Source organism: Cornus florida, unplaced genomic scaffold, assembly GCF_030987335.1.
Source record: "Cornus florida cultivar Cherokee Brave unplaced genomic scaffold, ASM3098733v1 CherokeeBrave_3.0.0_Hap2_Chr06, whole genome shotgun sequence".
Classification (NCBI taxonomy): domain Eukaryota; kingdom Viridiplantae; phylum Streptophyta; class Magnoliopsida; order Cornales; family Cornaceae; genus Cornus; species Cornus florida.
This window is the reverse complement of record NW_026775576.1, coordinates 54118607-54136746: the sequence shown is the minus strand read 5'-3', so window position 1 is coordinate 54136746 and position 18140 is coordinate 54118607.

Below are 18140 nucleotides of genomic sequence, written 5' to 3'. Positions count from 1 at the left end.
TCTTGCAAGGCTTCAAAAATTTTCCCTACATTAAAATTCATTGCATGCATTCTTTCATTACATGCATTCATTGCATGCATTCTTTCATCTCCAAGCCACTGAATTTCCATGCATGGACTCCATTTTGAACAGCTTCCATTTCCATGTTGCTCACATTACACATTCCATTGCAATGAATTCATTTTCAAGCCTACTGATCCAATTTTGAGCATTCAAAATCCAAGTTGGAGTGCTCGCTGATGCCCTCCAATTTCAGCCCTTCATTTGCAGCCACTGCCTCATTTTCGAGCCCTCTCAAGTTCCTTTGGAGTGCTCGCAGCCACATCCTAGCAAACCCGAACCCTCTGGCTTCATTTCGAGCAATCTAAACTCCAATTTGGAGTGCTCGACCTTGCTTGAATTTTAAACCCCAAAGCTGCTGAGGCTACTGGTCCCAATTCGAGCACTCTACTTCCATGCTTAGAGTGCTCGACCACTTCTCTCAACCAAGAAACCCAACTCCAACAACCAACATCCCAGCAATCACCTTCTCTCAACCCATCTTCCCCATCTCGGCTACCCACAAACCGACCACCTCTATGCAACACACCTTAAACCTCAACTCTCTCTCACCACCCAAACTCCACCTTTTCTCTCTCAACCTCCCAATCCACTCACTCATCTCCATGCAGTCGGCAACTCGAGCCCAACACACCATCACCACCTTACCCTTCCCACGCCACAACCCACCCACAATCCATGCAAGCCACCCTGCATGCCCCTCTCGGCAACATCATCCAATCACCCCAACTCACTCAATCCCGAGCCCAGCAAACAACCTCACAAAAAAAAAAAAAAAAAAAAAAAAAAAAAAAAAAAAAAAACTTCAAACCATTCAACCTCACACCATGCACACCAACCTTCCTCTCTCTCTCTTCCCAAACCAAACCATGCATCACCATCCCTCATCTCTCACTCTCTGCAGAATTTTAGAGCACTCGAAGACACACTTCGAGTGCTCGAACCAAGCCCCCTCTCTTTTAAACACAACCTCAACCAACCAACTCCCTCTCACTCGGCTCAACCTCTCCACAACTCATCAACCTCACCTCACAACCCTCTCCCAAATCCACTACACCTCTCTCGGCAACCATGCACACCATCCTCCAAACTCAACCTCTCGGCACCCTTAAGCTCCAACCCAACTATCCAAACCCACCACCTCATGCATGCCTCCATAACCACACCACCACACAAGGACATGCATTCATGCATGCACCACCACTTCCACCCCACATTTCCCACCATGCATGCATGCATGCACCTCTCCATACATGCTTATCCATTTCCTTCCACTCCCCATGCATGCTTACCCACCCATCTATCAATCTCTCATCCTTATCTTCCATTAACCACAAAATAATGGGCCTTGTGTTCTCCATTGTTGGGTAAGTGTCTACCTTCTTTTTCTTTCAATTTTTGATCAATGGAGGATGGGATTGCTTGTGTGAAGGATTTGTGATTGTTTGGGAGTTGTGTATTGCATTTGCAGGGCCAAATTTTTGGATTTTCTCATCTCTAATCAACCTTTGGCCCTCTTCCTTTTTGTCTTGCACACCACGTGTTTGACGAATTGCCTAAGCCAACTTTATCTCTCTAAATGCACGGCTTTTGGCATTGTTTTGTTTTCCATTTTACACTTATGACTCATGTGTGCCAATTTGTATTTTGTATGGATTTTTACCTTGCAATCACATTCAGGTTAGTATTTTTCTTTCTGTTTTGATTTTTCTTACGAGACCTATGCTTTCACCTGTGTACATTAGTTCTGTTTTGATAGGTCTTCATGTCCAAGTTTGGGGGACGCCGTTGCGCACTCACATGGCTGAACATCTACGTCGTCGTCACTCCACTTGGTATTATTGTTCTTTTACCCTCTTTGCGCTTATTTTGATTTACTTGTCTTCTCACATTGAGGACAATGTGACATTCAAGTTTGGGGGTGCATTTATGTATTTTTGGTTTTACATTTTTGCTAAGCAATGATAATGGAATTTGAAACCTGTTGGAGATGAAAGCATATGTTTAAAACCTTGTGTATAGAAGCAATTGAAAATTTTGAAAATAAAGAAAAATTTGAGTTGAAATGATCATGTAGATTCAAACTAGTCTGTATAAATGTTTCAATTAGATTCTTGCTGGATTTACACTCCTATAAGCTTCACAATGCACAGATGCACATTGGAAACTTAACTGTGAGGCATGCAGCTGATTAACCTTGACCTTGGCCTAGTTAATCTGATTTGATGGACCTGATAGGTGAATATCTTTGGCATGATTTATGTCATTAAAAAAAAAAAAAAAAAAAAAAAAAAAAAATTGAAAAATGACCAGTTGACGTTCGTAGCCTTTCCAACTCGAGCTATTAAGCCCTTTGGAGTGTCTCTACACTTAACACCCTAAAGCCGTCTAGTTTAGGAGTTGTTGGCCTAACGCTTGCTACAAGGGTTGGTTAGAAAGCTTAAAGGACTTAAACATTGCACGGTCATTCAAAAAAAATTGTAATAAACATGGTTAGCTGAAGTTCGTAGCCTTTCCAACTTGAGCTATTAAGTCCTTTGGAGTGTCTCTACACTTAACACCCTAAAGCCGTCTGGTTTGGGAGTTGTTGGCCTAACGCTTGCTACATAGGTTGGTTAGAAAGCTTAAGGGACTTTAGCATTGCACAACCATTCTATGTTTCACTTATGAGTTACAATAAATTGTCAATAAGCAACAAAAGTTGTCTTGTAAATAAAATCATGCCTTAGGGACCTCATTTAAAGGGGAATTTAATGATTTGAAAACTTGTGCTTTGGAATTGGAAAAGAAAGTAAAAGCCGCATGTTGAGAATCCAATTCACTTTCACTGAAGCTAGAGTTGATTTCCATTCAAGAGATGATAATTGAGTTATTTATATAGACTTTGATGTTGATGCATGTATGTGGAAATGTATTTAGCCATTTTTTGTATCAATGCTTCATATATGCAAGGTAGTCTTCCCAATGACCCCATCTCCAGCTCTTTTTCTATTTCAAGTTATTTTTGAGCAATGTATATATCTTATTTTACCATGGATGATATTTTTGCAGTAGCAAGCCCATGGTTGTCTTTTCATTAAATTTTTCATTGTAGTTTTGCTAAGGGACTAGCAAAATGTAAGTTTGGGGGTGTGACAAGCGCCGAATATTATATATTCAAGCGCCCTAAATTGCATTAGTAAAGTCCGTTGTATGTTAATTTATGTAGATTATCTTCATTTCTATGTTTTTATGCATTTTCAGGTTCATTGGCCAAAATGGAACAAGAATAAGGCCTTGTGGAATCTTGAGCAACAAAAGGTGCCAATGCTGAATTCTGGCAGCAGTAGAACCTGGGCTTTGCTCGCCATTTTGACCTTCCAAACTCAAGAAATGGACTTCCCTCATAACATGAAAGATTTAGAGCTCTGAATCATCTTTCCAAATCTTCAAACAGTTTGTCATTCGGAGCTCGGACCAGAGAGTTATGGCCTTGTTACCAGAGGCGCGCAGAACTGCCTGGCAGCAATGAAATTCTGCCTTGATCTTCATTTTCGACCAACCATCCTTGAGAATTGGATCTCCACCAAAACATGAAATGTTTAGAGCTCTGAATTAGCTTTCTAAATCTTCAAACAGTTCATCATTCGGAGTTTGGAGTGCAAAGTTATGGCTGTTTAACCAAAGTAGGTCTGGGCGGAGCAAGTGAAGCATGGGCATTTTTACACTAAATTCGAGTGCTCGAGGCCTTGCTTAGAGTGCTCGAATTTTGGGCAGAATGCCCTTCGGAAATGGCTCATTTCAGCCCACTTGCACCTTGGTTTCTTCACTTTGCTTTCCTCTTTAATGAAGTGGTTGGAGATGTTGGTTGGTGACCTTTTGGTGGTAGATAAGGCAAGGAAGGCCACACATATCATTATCCCATATCTACAAGATTAGAGGAGAGAGAAGAGGGCAAGAAAGAGAGTTCTCCAAGCTTGAAGAAGGGAGCACGAAAATGGAGGAGGTCTTCAAGCTTCTTCTTCATTCTAAGGCTCCAATGGGTAACTAACTCTTCTTCTAGGGAGGTGATGAAGTCCCTCCCTTGTAAGCATGTTCTAGTGTAGATTTTATTTTGGGATTTCAATGTATAACCTATGGTCTTTTCATGGTCTAGAGCATTTTGCTTCTTGTAATGGATCTTCATGTATTTTAATGATTATTGTTGAATTAATTATCTATCTTAGATGGTTTATTCTTTTAATCATAGTGCTTGCACTCTCATGGTGACAATGGTAGTGAGATCATGGAATAGTCTTAATGGCATGAAGTTAGAGAAATTTGATAGTCCATTGCTTAGGTTCCCCCTTTGATGGTCTATTCTTGATTCCTAACTTTATGTGCTTTTATCATTCAATTAAGGGCTTGATAATCTTTGGCTTAGGGAGCATGTTGAAGACTACACCCTAGTTTAGGTAGTTTAAGCATGTATTTCTTTGATGGATTATTCTTGTTTTTGATTCAATGACCCTCTTGAAGATATTATAGCAACCAAGGGTTGTTATGTATCATGACCATCGTTTATGTTGATTTCCCGAATTTAAATTTAGCCTAGCATGTGTATAGGGATGGAGACGGATTCACTTCCTTAGTTTCTCTTACTCGTATCTTATCTCGCTTCAATTATTGTAAGTTTCTATTTCATGCACTTCACATATTCAATTTAGTGACAAACAAACAACTCCTTATTTCCCCTTCATCATTCTAAGAACGATTCTAGACATTTAGGTTGTCTTAGACTAGCGCAGTCCCAGTGGTTCGACTTACCCGACCAATAGCCCTATTTTACAATGATTCGTGCTATTGCGAAGGTTGATGTATAGTTGATCAACCGATCAATAAGAATTAGTACTCTTTTGATCATGTCCTTACTTTATTTTCTTTTTTTAGTTACTTATTGTGTTTGTTTTTATTTAATTAGGTGCATTGAGCAAGGAAATCGAGCAAAGGAAGCAAGGGAGCCAAGTGAAGCTAAGTAAAAACTAAAAGAGCTAAAATCTAAATTTTTGCAAAGCATAACAAGGCTTGAAACTTGAAAGTTAAATTGAAGTTGCTTAAGGACCCTTTGTGAGACCTTTCTAACTCAATCTCTAGTTAAATCGTCGGCCTGTGTAGAGGCAAGTTTTTCAATTCTTAGATAAATCGTGAGTCCGCGTGGAGGCAATTTACTTTTCTTTGCATGTTGTTCAAGCATGGGAGTATGGGATCATTGTATGTGGAGATTTGTTGATTGATTTGTTACGGGGGTGAAGTGATTGTTTTAGTTTTTGAGCGGTCTTAACCCAACCTTCATCATCCTAACAGAATATCTAGAGGGTCATCTTGGTTATTTGGACTCGAATTTCATAGAACACCCACCTTTCAACCAATTTCCTCCCGGAGTTCAAGCTCCAATTCCTCCAATGGTCCTTCGTGATCATTATAATCTCCATAAATACCATGCACCAACTTGTATCATGTTTCCTAATTTTGGAGCCGATCAATATGAGATTAAGCCCGAGACTATTAAAATGTGTCCATTCTTCTATGGCTTAGATGGTGAGGAACCATATAAACATCTTGATGAATTTCTTGAAATATACTCTACCGTGAGGTACATGAATATCCCAAAAGATGTTCTTAAGTTACTTCTCTTCCCTTTCACACTTAAAAATAAGCCTAAGCATTGGTTCAACAACTTGGGGGCAAATTCAATAACTTCTTGGGTACAAATGCAAAATGAATTTTTAAAGAAATTTTACCCCGTGAGTTTGATCAATGTTTTGCGAACTTCTATTAGTGAATTTTCTCAAAGGGAAGGAGAACTTTTGCATGAGGCTTGGGAAAGATTGAATGACTTGTTAAGGAAATGCCCACACCATGGCATTCTTAAATGGCAAGTAGTTCAATATTTCTATGAAAGTCTATCCGACATTCACAAGGACATAATTGATACCTCATACGAAGGATCATATTTTGGGAAACATGAAGATGATATTTGGCACCTTTTTGAGAAAATGAGTGAAAATTCATTGCATAAGTGTCACACTTCTCGGTTGAGTCATGATTCTAATAATAAAAAGAAAAATTTGAAAGTATGCCAAATTGGAAGTCCAATAGAGATTATTGCCAAGGTCAAAACTCCCATTCAAAAACTTGATCAATTTTTATTGAGTCAAAAACCGGCAAATCAATCATCTCCTCTTCTTAATAATCATCTTCATCATTCTTGTGAGTCATGCATGACTTGCTCAAGTGTATCGCATACTACGTCCAATTGTCCTTATGGACATGTGCTTAATGAACACTATGAACAAGTCAATGCCACATTTACTCACCCTCTTTCAAATGCTTATATTCCGGTTTGGAGTGAACGTTCAAATCCATTTCAAGCTAAAAATTTTCAAAACCGATATATTCCTCCTCATCAAAGAAATAAAGATTCAAAAGGGTTTGTTTCACCTTTTTCTTTTTATCATCAAAGCACGAATCATTTATCTCATCCTCAAGCTTATAATTCTCAAAATAGCTCTAATTATCCTCATGCACTTTCTAGCAACCCCACATTTGAAGATAAGGTCTTAGTGGTTTTGGGTAGTTTGGAAATGAACACCAATTTGTTGCATTCACATTCTCAATCGATATCAAAGCTTGAATCTCAAATCGGGATGATAGCTAATGCATTGAATGCGAGAGAAATTGGTAAATTGCCTAGCCAACCCGAAAGGAACCTAAAAGCCCAACATTATGTGAAAGCAAACTCCATATCAGGGTATCCCTCCCAAGAGCAAGTGCAAGCAATCACCACTTTGAGAAGTGGTAGGCAAGTTGACAATTGGGTTGAACAACCAAGTGAAGATAGTGAACCGGTGCAACCAAAAGTTGTCACTCGTCCCGTTTCCAATCCTATTCCTATTTCGTTGGATGAAAATGGCCCTAAATGGAATTCTCAACCTTCTTCATCACCCCCTCAAGTTACCAGGTCTTATAAGCCAAAAGCTCCATTTCCTTATGTTTTAAAAGAAACTTCACCTTTTGGGAGGCAAGAAGGAAAAATCCATGACATGATGGAAGTCATTAAGCAAGTCAACATAAATCTTCCTCTCCTGGATGCAATTATGCAAATTCTGCCTTATGCAAAATTCTTGAAAGATCTTTGCACACAAAAGAGGAAAAGCAAGGGACAAGGCCCTAAAAAAGTGTTCCTAACAGAGTAAGTGAGCTCTATAATCCAACATAACACCCCACCTAAGTTCAAAGATCCCGGTGCTCCGACCATTTCATGTGTGATTGGAAACCATGAAGTTCGTAGAGCTCTTCTTGACTTAGAGGAAAGTGTTAATTTGATTCCTTACTCTGTGTATGTCCAATTAGGTTTGAATGAGTTGAAGTCAATTTCGGTGGTGCTTCAATTAGCCGATAGATCGATTAAAACTCCTAGGGGCATAGTTGAGGACATTCTCATCAAGGTTGACAAGTTTTACTTCCTGGTCGATTTTGTGGTTCTTGATACCTAACCAGTTACTAATCCCAACAATCACATACCAATCATCTTAGGAAGGCCATTTCTTGCTACCGCAAATGCTACCATTAATTGTAGATCCGGTGTCATGGACCTTTCTTTTGGTAATATGATGGTTAAGTTTAATGTTTTCAATGCAAGTCGACATCTTATAGATGAAGACGAGTATTGTCTCATAGATATTTTAGATAAGGTTATTGAGGAATCTATTCCTACCATGGTTATGAAACAACCAACCGAGGATAATCTTTCATCTCTTATTTCTGAGGACCCCTTTGCATCTTGTCTTCTTGAAATGTATGGTAATTGTGGGTTTGATAATGAAGGGTCAATGAATGAGGTTAATGATCTAATGAAATCCGTTGCAAGTTTGGATTTTCCACCTTGGAAAGCCCCAAAAGAGCCTCTTCCTCCACTCTCTAGCACTCCACTGGTTCCATCTTTGGTAACTCCACCCACTATTGAGCTTAAAACTCTTCCTCCCGATCTTAAGTACGCCTTTCTAGGCCCAAAATAGACTCTTTCGGTCATCATCTTTTCAAATCTTGAAAAAGATCAAGAGAATTCTCTTTTGGATGTGCTTAAAAAAAATACGGAAGCTATTGGATGGAGTGTGGTAGATCTAAAAGGAATTAACCCTTCTATTTGCATGCATCGCATTCTTATGGAAGATGATGTAAAACCCTTTAGTGATGCCCAAAGGAGATTGAATCACAACATGAAAGAAGTGGTTAAAAAGGAAATTGTTAAGCTCTTAGATGTCGGTATCATTTATCCAATCTCTGATAGTAAATGGGTGAGCCCAACTCAAGTAGTTCCCAAGAAATCAGGGATTACGGTGGTTAAAAATGCAAAAGGTGAGGCAATTTCTAAGCGTATTGCCAATTCATGGCATGTATGCATTGATTACCATAAATTAAATGCCGCCACTAGGAAACATCACTTCCCTTTGCCATTTATTGATCAAATCCTAGAGAGATTGGTCGGGCAACAATATTATTGCTTTCTTGATGGCTATTCGGGTTATAATCAAGTAGCCTTTGACCCCTTAGACCAAGAGAAAATCACCTTTACTTATCCTTTCGGCACATTTGTTTATAGACGGATGTCATTTGGTTTGTGCAATGCCCCTGCCACATTTCAAAGGTGTATGATGTCAATTTTTTTGGACATGGTGGAAGAATATCTAAAGGTCTTTATGGATGATTTTTCTGTCTTTGGGTCTTCATTTGATGCATGCCTCAAAAATCTAAATTTGGTGTTTAAAAGATGATATGAAACAAACCTTATTCTTAGTTGGGAAAAGAGCCATTTCATGGTTCAAGAAGGTATTGTTTTGGGTCACGTCATCTCAAAAAGGGGAATTGAGGTGAATAAAGCGAAAGTTGAGCTCATTTCTAATTGACTTCACCTTCTAAGATGAGAGACGTTCGCTCCTTTCTTGGTCATGCCGGCTTTTATCGCCGTTTCATCAAAGACTTTAGCAAAATTGTTAGACCCTTGTTCAATCTTCTCACCAAGGAAACTCCTTTTGTCTTTGATCAAGCATGCCTTGATACTTTTCATAAATTGCATGACTTATCTGCTCCTATTATGCAACCTCCCAATTGGTCATTACCCTTTGAAATTATGTGTGATGCTTCTGATTATGCCATGGGAGTGGTTTTGGGGCAAAATGTAGGAAAACTCCCATGCACCGTATACTATGCAAGCAAGACCCTTTCGGGAGCTCAATTAAATTACTCCACTACCGAAAAGGAATTAATTGCCGCAGTGTATACTCTTAACAAATTTCGGTCCTACCTCTTAGGGTCAAAAATCATTGTCTATTCTGATCATTCTGCTTTGAGGCATCTTTTGACCAAGAAAGAAACAAAGCTTCGTTTGATAAAATAGATCTTACTTCTTTAAGAATTCGATTTTGAAATCAAAGATAAGAAAGGCACCGAAAATGTGGTTGCCGATCACCTTTCAAGATTAGTGGTAGAATCTTCCTTAAGTCCACCAATTCATGATTCATTTATAGATGAACAACTATTCCAAGTTTCTAATGGACAAATGCATTGGTTTGCCAACATTGTGAATTTTCTGGCAATTGGCAAACTTTCGACCAATTGGTCAAAGCAAGCAAAGAAGCGGTTTTTTGCTAACATCCGAAATTACTATTGGGAAGATCCTGTTTTGTTTCAAAATTGTCCAGATCAAATTATGAGAAAGTGCATTCCCGAGAGTGAAATTCCAAGTGTGCTTGTGTTTTGCCATACCCTTACATGTGGTGGGCATTTTAGTGCAAAGAAGACCTCCTTGAAGGTGCTTCAAAGTGGGTTATTTTGGCCCACCATCTATAGAGATACCTACAATTTTTGCAAGGAGTGTGAGAGATGTCAAAAAATGGGTGATAAGCACCGAATATTGCATATTCAAGCACCCTTAGCTGCAGTAGTTAAGTCCATTATTTGATTATTCTATATAGATTATCTTCATTTGCATGTTTTAATATATTTTCAGGTTCATTGGCTAAAAAGGAGCAAAAATGATGTTTTGTTCAATCTTTGAATAACAATGTGCTCAAGGCTAAAGTTCTGGTAGCAGTGGAGTCTAAATTTTCTCACCATTTTTGACCTATTAAACTCGAGAACTAGACTTCCATTAAAACATGGCGTATTTAGGGCTTTGAATTAGCTTTCCAAATCTTTAAACGGTTTGTCATTTGGAGTTCAGAGCAGAAAGTTATGGCTATTTTACCAAAGTAGTGCAAAGTAGGTCAAGAGAAAGGAGCATTCTGCCCAAACTTCGAGCGCTCGAAGTGCTTATTTAGAGCGCTCAAACTTTGAGCAGAATGCTCTCTGGGATCCATCACTTTAGCCCACTTGCACCTTGATTCCCTCATTTCTGATTTTCTTCTTTATGGGTTGGTTGGAGATGTCTTTTGGTAGGGAGTTGAGCCTTGTTTGGTGAGGGTTTTGGTAGGGGAATGTCTACAAGAGGTGAGGGGAACCATACAAACAAAAGGATATATTTCATCTTTGCAAGATTTCTGGAGAGAGAAAGAGGAGGAGAAGATAGAGTTCTTGAAGCTACAACAAAGGAGCTCGAAAATGGGGATGGAGACCAAGCTTCTTCCTTCTTCTAAGGCTCTCATGGGTAACTAAACCTCCATCTAGGGAGGTGATGAGGCCCCTCCCTTGTAAGCATGTTCTAATTTAGGCTATATTTTGGGGATTACAATGTATATCTTATAGTCTTTTCATAACCAAGAGCACTTCATTTGTTGTAATGAATGTTGATATATGTATGGATGATTTCTGTAAGTTGATTATCTTGTTTTAAATGATGTCTTATATTAATCATATTGCTTGAGTTTTCATGGTGAGAATGGAGACAAGGTTATGAAATGGTTTAATGGCATGTTGATAAGTATTTTGATAGATCATTGCTTAGGGTTCCCCTTTGATGGTCTATGCTTGATTCTTACCTTCATGTGCTTCATCATTTTATCTAGGGCTTGATAATCTTTCATTCAAGTAAATGTGGTTAACCTACACCTTAGTTAGGTAGTCTAAACATGTTCACCTTTGATAGATCATGCTTGCTTGAGATTTAATGAACTTCTTGAAGATATTATAGCAACCAAGTGTGCTATGTATCATGACCATATATATATTGTTTTTCCCCTAATTTAGCTCTAATCTAGCATGTGTATAGGGATGAAGGCGGATTCACTTCCCTAGTCCTCTTACTTGTATTTCATCTCCCTTAAACTCTTGCAAACTTTTAATTTGTGCACCTTAATTTCATAGCTTAAGTGACAACCAACAAATCCTCTATGAACACCCTTATCATTCTAAAAAGACTCTAGACACTTAGGTTGCCATAGATTAGCGGTCCCAGTGGTTCGACTTACCCGACCAATAGCGCTATTTTACAATGATTCGTGCTATTGCGAAGGTTGATTTATTATAGATCGAATTCTCAACCGATCAATGGGTTCAATGTCGAGAAGAGATACGATGCCTTTAACAAATATTCTCGTTGTTGAAATATTTGATATTTGGGGCATTGATTTCATGGGTATTTTCCCTATGTCTTATGGATATCAATACATTTTGCTTACCGTTGACTATGTTTCTAAGTGGGTGGAGGCTTGTGCTACCAAAACCAATGACCACTCCGTGGTTGTCCAATTCATCAAATCCAATATCTTTACTCATTTTGGTATACCAAGAGCAATGATTAGTGATGGAGGAAAGTATTTTTGCAATCAATTCTTAAGGAAATTATTTTTTAAGTACTTCGTTACTCATAAAGTCGTCACCCCTACCATCCTCAAACAAGTGGGCAAGTAGAAGTGTCAAACCGGGAAATTAAACATATTCTTGAGAAAATGGTTAATACAACCCGGAAGGATTGGTCGCGTAAGTTGAATGATGCTTTGTGGGCTTACCGAACGACATATAAGACTCCCATCGGTATGTCTCCTTATAGACTTGTTTATGGAAAGCCTTGCCATCTTCCGGTTGAGCTAGAACACAAGGTTATATGGGCAATTAAAAAGCTCAATCTTGACCTTGACAAAGCTGGAGAAAACTGATTACTCCAATTGAATGAGTTGGAAGAGTTAAGGCACAATGCTTACGACAATACCAAACTCTACAAAGAGAGGACCAAAGCTTTTCATGACAAACACATAGGAAGAAATCTTTTGAGCCTAGTCAAAAAGCTTGGCTTTTCAACTCTAGATTAAAACTCTTCCCCGGAAAGTTGCGGACCAAATGGGAAGGTCCTTATGAAATCATTTCTGTTGCGCCTCATGGGGCGATTGAAATTTAAAGTTTAAAGAATGGCAACACATTCAAGGTGAATAGGCAAAGGTTGAAACCCTACATTAAGGGACAAGTTTTTCAAAGGCATATGGAAGCTACCCTTTTGGTAGCTCCAATCTATAAAGAGATATAGTGATGCATTCATTGGTTTCAAGAGAAAGCTTAATTTCCTGCATACTTTTGCTAGTTCGATCGATCTTAAAGTAAGTTCGATCGATCGAACACCCATCTTTGCATCCAATCAGCTTTCTGTCCCATTGTGTGAACTTCATGCTTGATCGATCTGAGAATTTCAAGATCGATCCAGTTTCTCTTGGATTGAACAAAGTTGTATACTTAGAAAATTTTTTAAACCTTGCATATTTCAGCTCTCTGTCCCATCGTTCGATGATATTTGTAGGATTTCGATCGATCTAAGTTCGATCGAGATTCGATCGATCTAAGTTTGATGGATCTGATGCTTCATAATCTTAAAAAAAAAAAAAAAAAAATCTCTTTATCTTTTAAAGCAGCATTCCGTCTAGCTAAAGACGTTAAACTTAGCACCCATTTTGTATATTACTTGCATTTCTCGTTTTTCTTCTCGTGTTTCTTAAAAAAAAAAAAAACTTTCCACCATTGTGCCCTTATGAGTATTCATACATACTTTCATGTTTTTACTAGGATTTGATCTCATATCTCTCTTACCTCTTCTGTTATATTACCTTAAAATGTTTGATTTACTTATCTTATCCCATTTGATATTTGATGTGAGTTTGTTAGTGTGGTTATTCAAATAGGTTGTTAATTCCAAGTTTGGGGGAGACCCTTTTCATATTGGCTCATTGCCAGGCTTCATGCTTTCGCCACCACGGTATACTTTTTCTATCTTCTCCATTGCTCTCATTGCACATTAAGGACAATGTGCGGTTTAAGTTTGGGAGTAAGGTATCTTTGTTGCATTCTACTTAAAATTGAGCTTTAAATGCATGATTGAGATTGGAGGTCCATAACTAGCTATGATTTTGATCTTTTGAGGACTATATTGCTTAGAATTTAAAAATTGCTTGACTTGAGAGTTCAATACTCCTTGTATGCCTTGTGCATGCCATTTTGAGTAATTTTTTTGAAAAATTGATATCTTGCTTGCACTTGTGGTCCACATCATCCTGACTTTATGATTGTTTTGAGATTCACTCTATGATTCTACACTAGCACAGGCGCACACTAGCATTCATTTGTGGGGTACATGCTTTGTTGATTATTGAATTAGTTATATCCCAATTGGACTAGTAGTGCATTGAAAGCTTTCATTTTGATAAAGATGGATAACAAACCCTTTTCATTGAGTAGCCAGGATTCTAGCCTCATCAAGCACTAAATTTCTCGCATCGAAAGTTAGAGGGCCCAAACTTTAGGTTAATAATTGAATTTTATTCCACAAAAAAAAAAAAAAAAAAAAAAAAAAAAAAAAATGTTGCAAAAGCAATAAAAAAAAGTGAGGACTTCTCCCAAAAGGTGAGAAGTGAAAAATGATTAGATGAAGGTTGTTTTGATTTGTAACCCAATTGATTTGAGCTTGTAAGTCCTTAGGGGTGTTTAAACACCTAGTGCCCTAAAGCCGTCTGGTTTGGGAGTCATTGACCTAACGCTCGATCTCATGGATCGCTAGAAAGCTTAATAGATCAACACATTGCACCATGCTTCCATCTTTGATCCTTAGGATTAGTGTTTTTTTTTTTTTTTTTAAAAAAAAAAAAAAAAAAAAAAAAAAAAAAAAAAAACGTGTGAAAAGAATAATCGCATATAGATCAATAAAGCTTTAATAAAAGGTCCACTCTTTGTCTTAATGATCGGTACTAGATTTGTGTGCTAGTTTAAGGGTAAGGATGTGATCATTTCTTTAATTGGCTTAGATAGCAACATATTTGATGCTGGTCCACTCAAAAAGGATTCTAGAGTTGTTTTGATTTGTATGATCATTTTCTTGATGTGTGGAGGACTATACTTGTTTGCTTGATGTTGAAATTTTGGGAGATTGCTTGGAAATGGTTGAAAAATTGCATACTTGAGGTAGTTTTCTCCCAATGTTTGTTTGCAATATTGGTGCCTCTTTTGTGAGAATGAGCTTAATGTTTATGGGTATCATTTTTGGAAACCCTCATGAGACTTCACTCGTCCATTGGGGGTAACCTAGGGGTTCAAAAGGCTTGTTGCTAGCGCTAAATGCAATCGTGTTCCCTACAAATGTGGCGTCATCCATTTATTGTTTTTTAGTTCATAGTTGTTTGGTCATTCATTTCATTCCTTTATTTCATAGTTCATTGCTAGGGACTAGCAATATTTAAGTTTTGGGGTGTGATTGGCGCTGAAAGGTGCGCAATTAAACCCTTTAAGCTTAGGTATTCTAGGACCTTTATCTATCTTATTTTCCCGTCTTGGACTAATTTCATGTTATTGCCCTTTTTAGGTGCTTATCCCAAAAATAAGTTAATTTAGCCAAATAAGAGCATTAAAGAAGCTAACTCAAGCTGGATGGAAGAAAGGAGCAAAGTGGAAGCAGAATGAAGCAAAGTGTGGAAATCAGCAAGTTTAATCGATCTCAACATCACTTCGATCGATCGAAGCAACATCGATCTAGACACTTAAAGATGGATCCAAGCCTTTGTTCTTATCCAAAAGAATCTACCAAGTTCGATCTATCCAATATTTCTTTGACCGATCGAAAATATTCGATCTTATCCACACCTACCACCCTACCTACCACTTTTGTCTCTTTCCCAAAATATCCTAAAATATCTCAGAGATTTGTCTTTATTCAAAAAGGCGCCGCCATGGATGATCGATCTCTGTAGCATTTGATGGATCTCACCTAAGTTTGATTAATCTCAACACAGTTTGATTGATCGAACCTCCTCAAGTCCGAAAAAAAATAAGTTTCAGCTCATTAAAAGTTGGCTCATGGTGCAATCATTGAGAGGAGCCCTTGTGCACAAGTCCAGACCATTGGGTGTGACACTTGAGCTACCTATATAAGGATTTTGAGCCACTTTTACATATGATATCATATACTTAGAGATATACTTAGAAACATTCTTAGAGAGGAATAAAAGAGAGGAGGAGAGGCTAGAGACACATTTTTGGGAGTTCTTCCGTTCTTCTAAGGTTTCCATCAAGAATGAGGTCATTCCTACCATGGAGATAGCCCTTGAGGGTTGGATGACTACTTCAATGAGTGCCTAAACATCTTCTTGGGGCTATAGTTATCCCTAAGCATGCATTCTAGACTCTAATGCTTTGTATTTTGAGGGGATTTATGTTGTAATCTTGTCTTGACACTTATTTTATATATGAATCTTGTTTATTCAATAATTTGTGTGGTTTAATACTTCCAATTGATCATTTCATTCTATCCATATGTCTATGTATGCTAGAATATATGTTCATGTGTTTATCTCTAGTTATTGATGCATGTCTATGTGTGTTGATGCTATAGATCTAGAGATTATCAAGGCATAGTGCTTAATATAATACTATTGTAGTTTATTTAATGGTTCATACTCATGTCTTGATGGATTGTGCCTCTCTCTTAGTTTCTTTAATTTAATTTTCATGCCCTTAGCTTAGTTGTAGTGTAGTTGCCTTAGTTATTAGATGGGAGGACAATCCATGCTTGTTGTTTGATGTTCCATGCTTATAAATGCAAGTAGTATTATTCTCTAACCATGTGATGTGATTGGATTGTGAGCTTAAAGGAAGGATTAATGGCTTAGTTTGATGTATTGTGCTATTCACTAGGTTGCTTAAACAATATATGCTTAATTGGTCATCCATGCTTGTTGAAACAATCAATCACACACTCTCAAATTGCAACACATGTTTCCCCTCATTAGTTATACATTAAATGTCTAGAATAGTGATGTTTAGTAGTGACTTCTAGACCCCAAGACCTCACTCTCTTGTTTTCTCTAAATTTCATTTAAATTGTTTATTTTACATTGAACTTGTTTAGTTTAGTTTGTAGTCTAATCAACCAAACAATCCACTTTTGATTACTCGACCTACTAACCTATATATTATTTCCATTGCTAGTTCACCCACAATCCCTTGGGACGATCCCTACTCACCCTAACTATATTTTTAGTTAGAGGTAGTAGTGGCATTTATAAATTTAAAACTTAGCCACACTATTTTGCACAAATTTGGTTGTACATCGATGACACGCACTAAAAGTCACATTGCTCTAACTTATAAGACCTATGTTGAAAAATAATATTATATGCGTAAAAATTAGATTTCCAACTTTTACCGAGCATAGGCTCTTATCTTGGCTATTACTTTAATGTTGAAAGCATGGATCCTTGTCGTGGCCATTACTTTATTGCATTGATATAACATGGGAGTAAGGGAACATCAAATGTGAAGGTTGTGGTTGATTGTTATTTGTTATTGATTGTTGTGAAGTTGTTGTTGGTTGTTGTTGTGTACGTGAGGTAGAATGTTTTTTAACATTCCTCTCATTCCAATTTTGATCATCACATCACTCCAATGGAATACCACAATGTGAATCTTGGTTATCTAGACCCCAATATGATCCAACAACCTCCTCTACGTCAAATCCCTCCTGAAGTTCAAGCTCCAAAGCATAGAGGATTTGTGTTTCTTGTATATATGTTTCACTTTTGGCTGTTAACATGGGGCTTAGGCGAGCTTTTTCTTTTTTTTTTTACTGGGTAAGTGTGGAAATTTTTTTTATAGATTTATCGATCAAGAATATACAAGTAACAACAAGGGCATCCCCTTGGAAAATAAAATAAGAAATTGTAAATACATAGAACTATAACTACGAAGCGTAGTTACAGCAAACAAAAGAGGAAAGAGAAAAAAAAAACACCCAATTTAAACATGTAATGAAGCAGCCCCAAATTCCCCTATTTCCATATTTGATAGAAGTAAAACCTCTCCACAAATTGACTGGGCAATGTTGGTAGCAGTTCTATGAAGTCCATGATGTAGCCTCTTGATGAGGAGTCTTCAACGAGGAAGTTTGACCGTCACACAAAGCTGTAAATCAGGATAAACTCCACTATCTTGGATAAGGATAAGAATACGTTCTCCCTTCCGTGTTGGAAAAGTATGAGGAATACTACTCCTTCTTCAATACAATTTGACACCCCTATAATGAAGGCTTTCTGGTTAACATAAAAGGTACAACATAAATCCTTAAGAAAGCTCTGAACTTCTTTCCCCTTCTGATCTAGCACTGACTTGATCGTCGGAGGCTCTTAGGCCGGTACCACACTGGTATCTGATCACTTTTCTCTTCCTTTTTCAGGTACAATATCACTTAGGGTCGCCGCGGAATTCTGCATCATCAGTTGGAGCCGTTTATGGGAAACGATACTGGTTTCCTAGAATAACAATGATGTTACGATCCAGAGTCCATCTTGGAGAAGGAAGTCAGCACCCCTCGTGTCTTGACGATGAATGTCATCAAGACCAATCACATAATGATAGTAGCCACCATCAACCTGATGGCAAAAATCAGTCACATGGTAATGACAGTTGCCATCATAAGCATAGTGTGAACCAATCGTGTCATGATAGTGATCGTTAATTACACCATGACGACAACCAACCCCGCCTCGGGAATGATCAGCTTCGCCTAAGGGGAGAACATTCTGAGCACGCGTCCCATCATGAGAGTGTGTCAAGACGTGCTCCCGAAGAGGGGGAGTGTGTTGTAGTATTTGAACAGC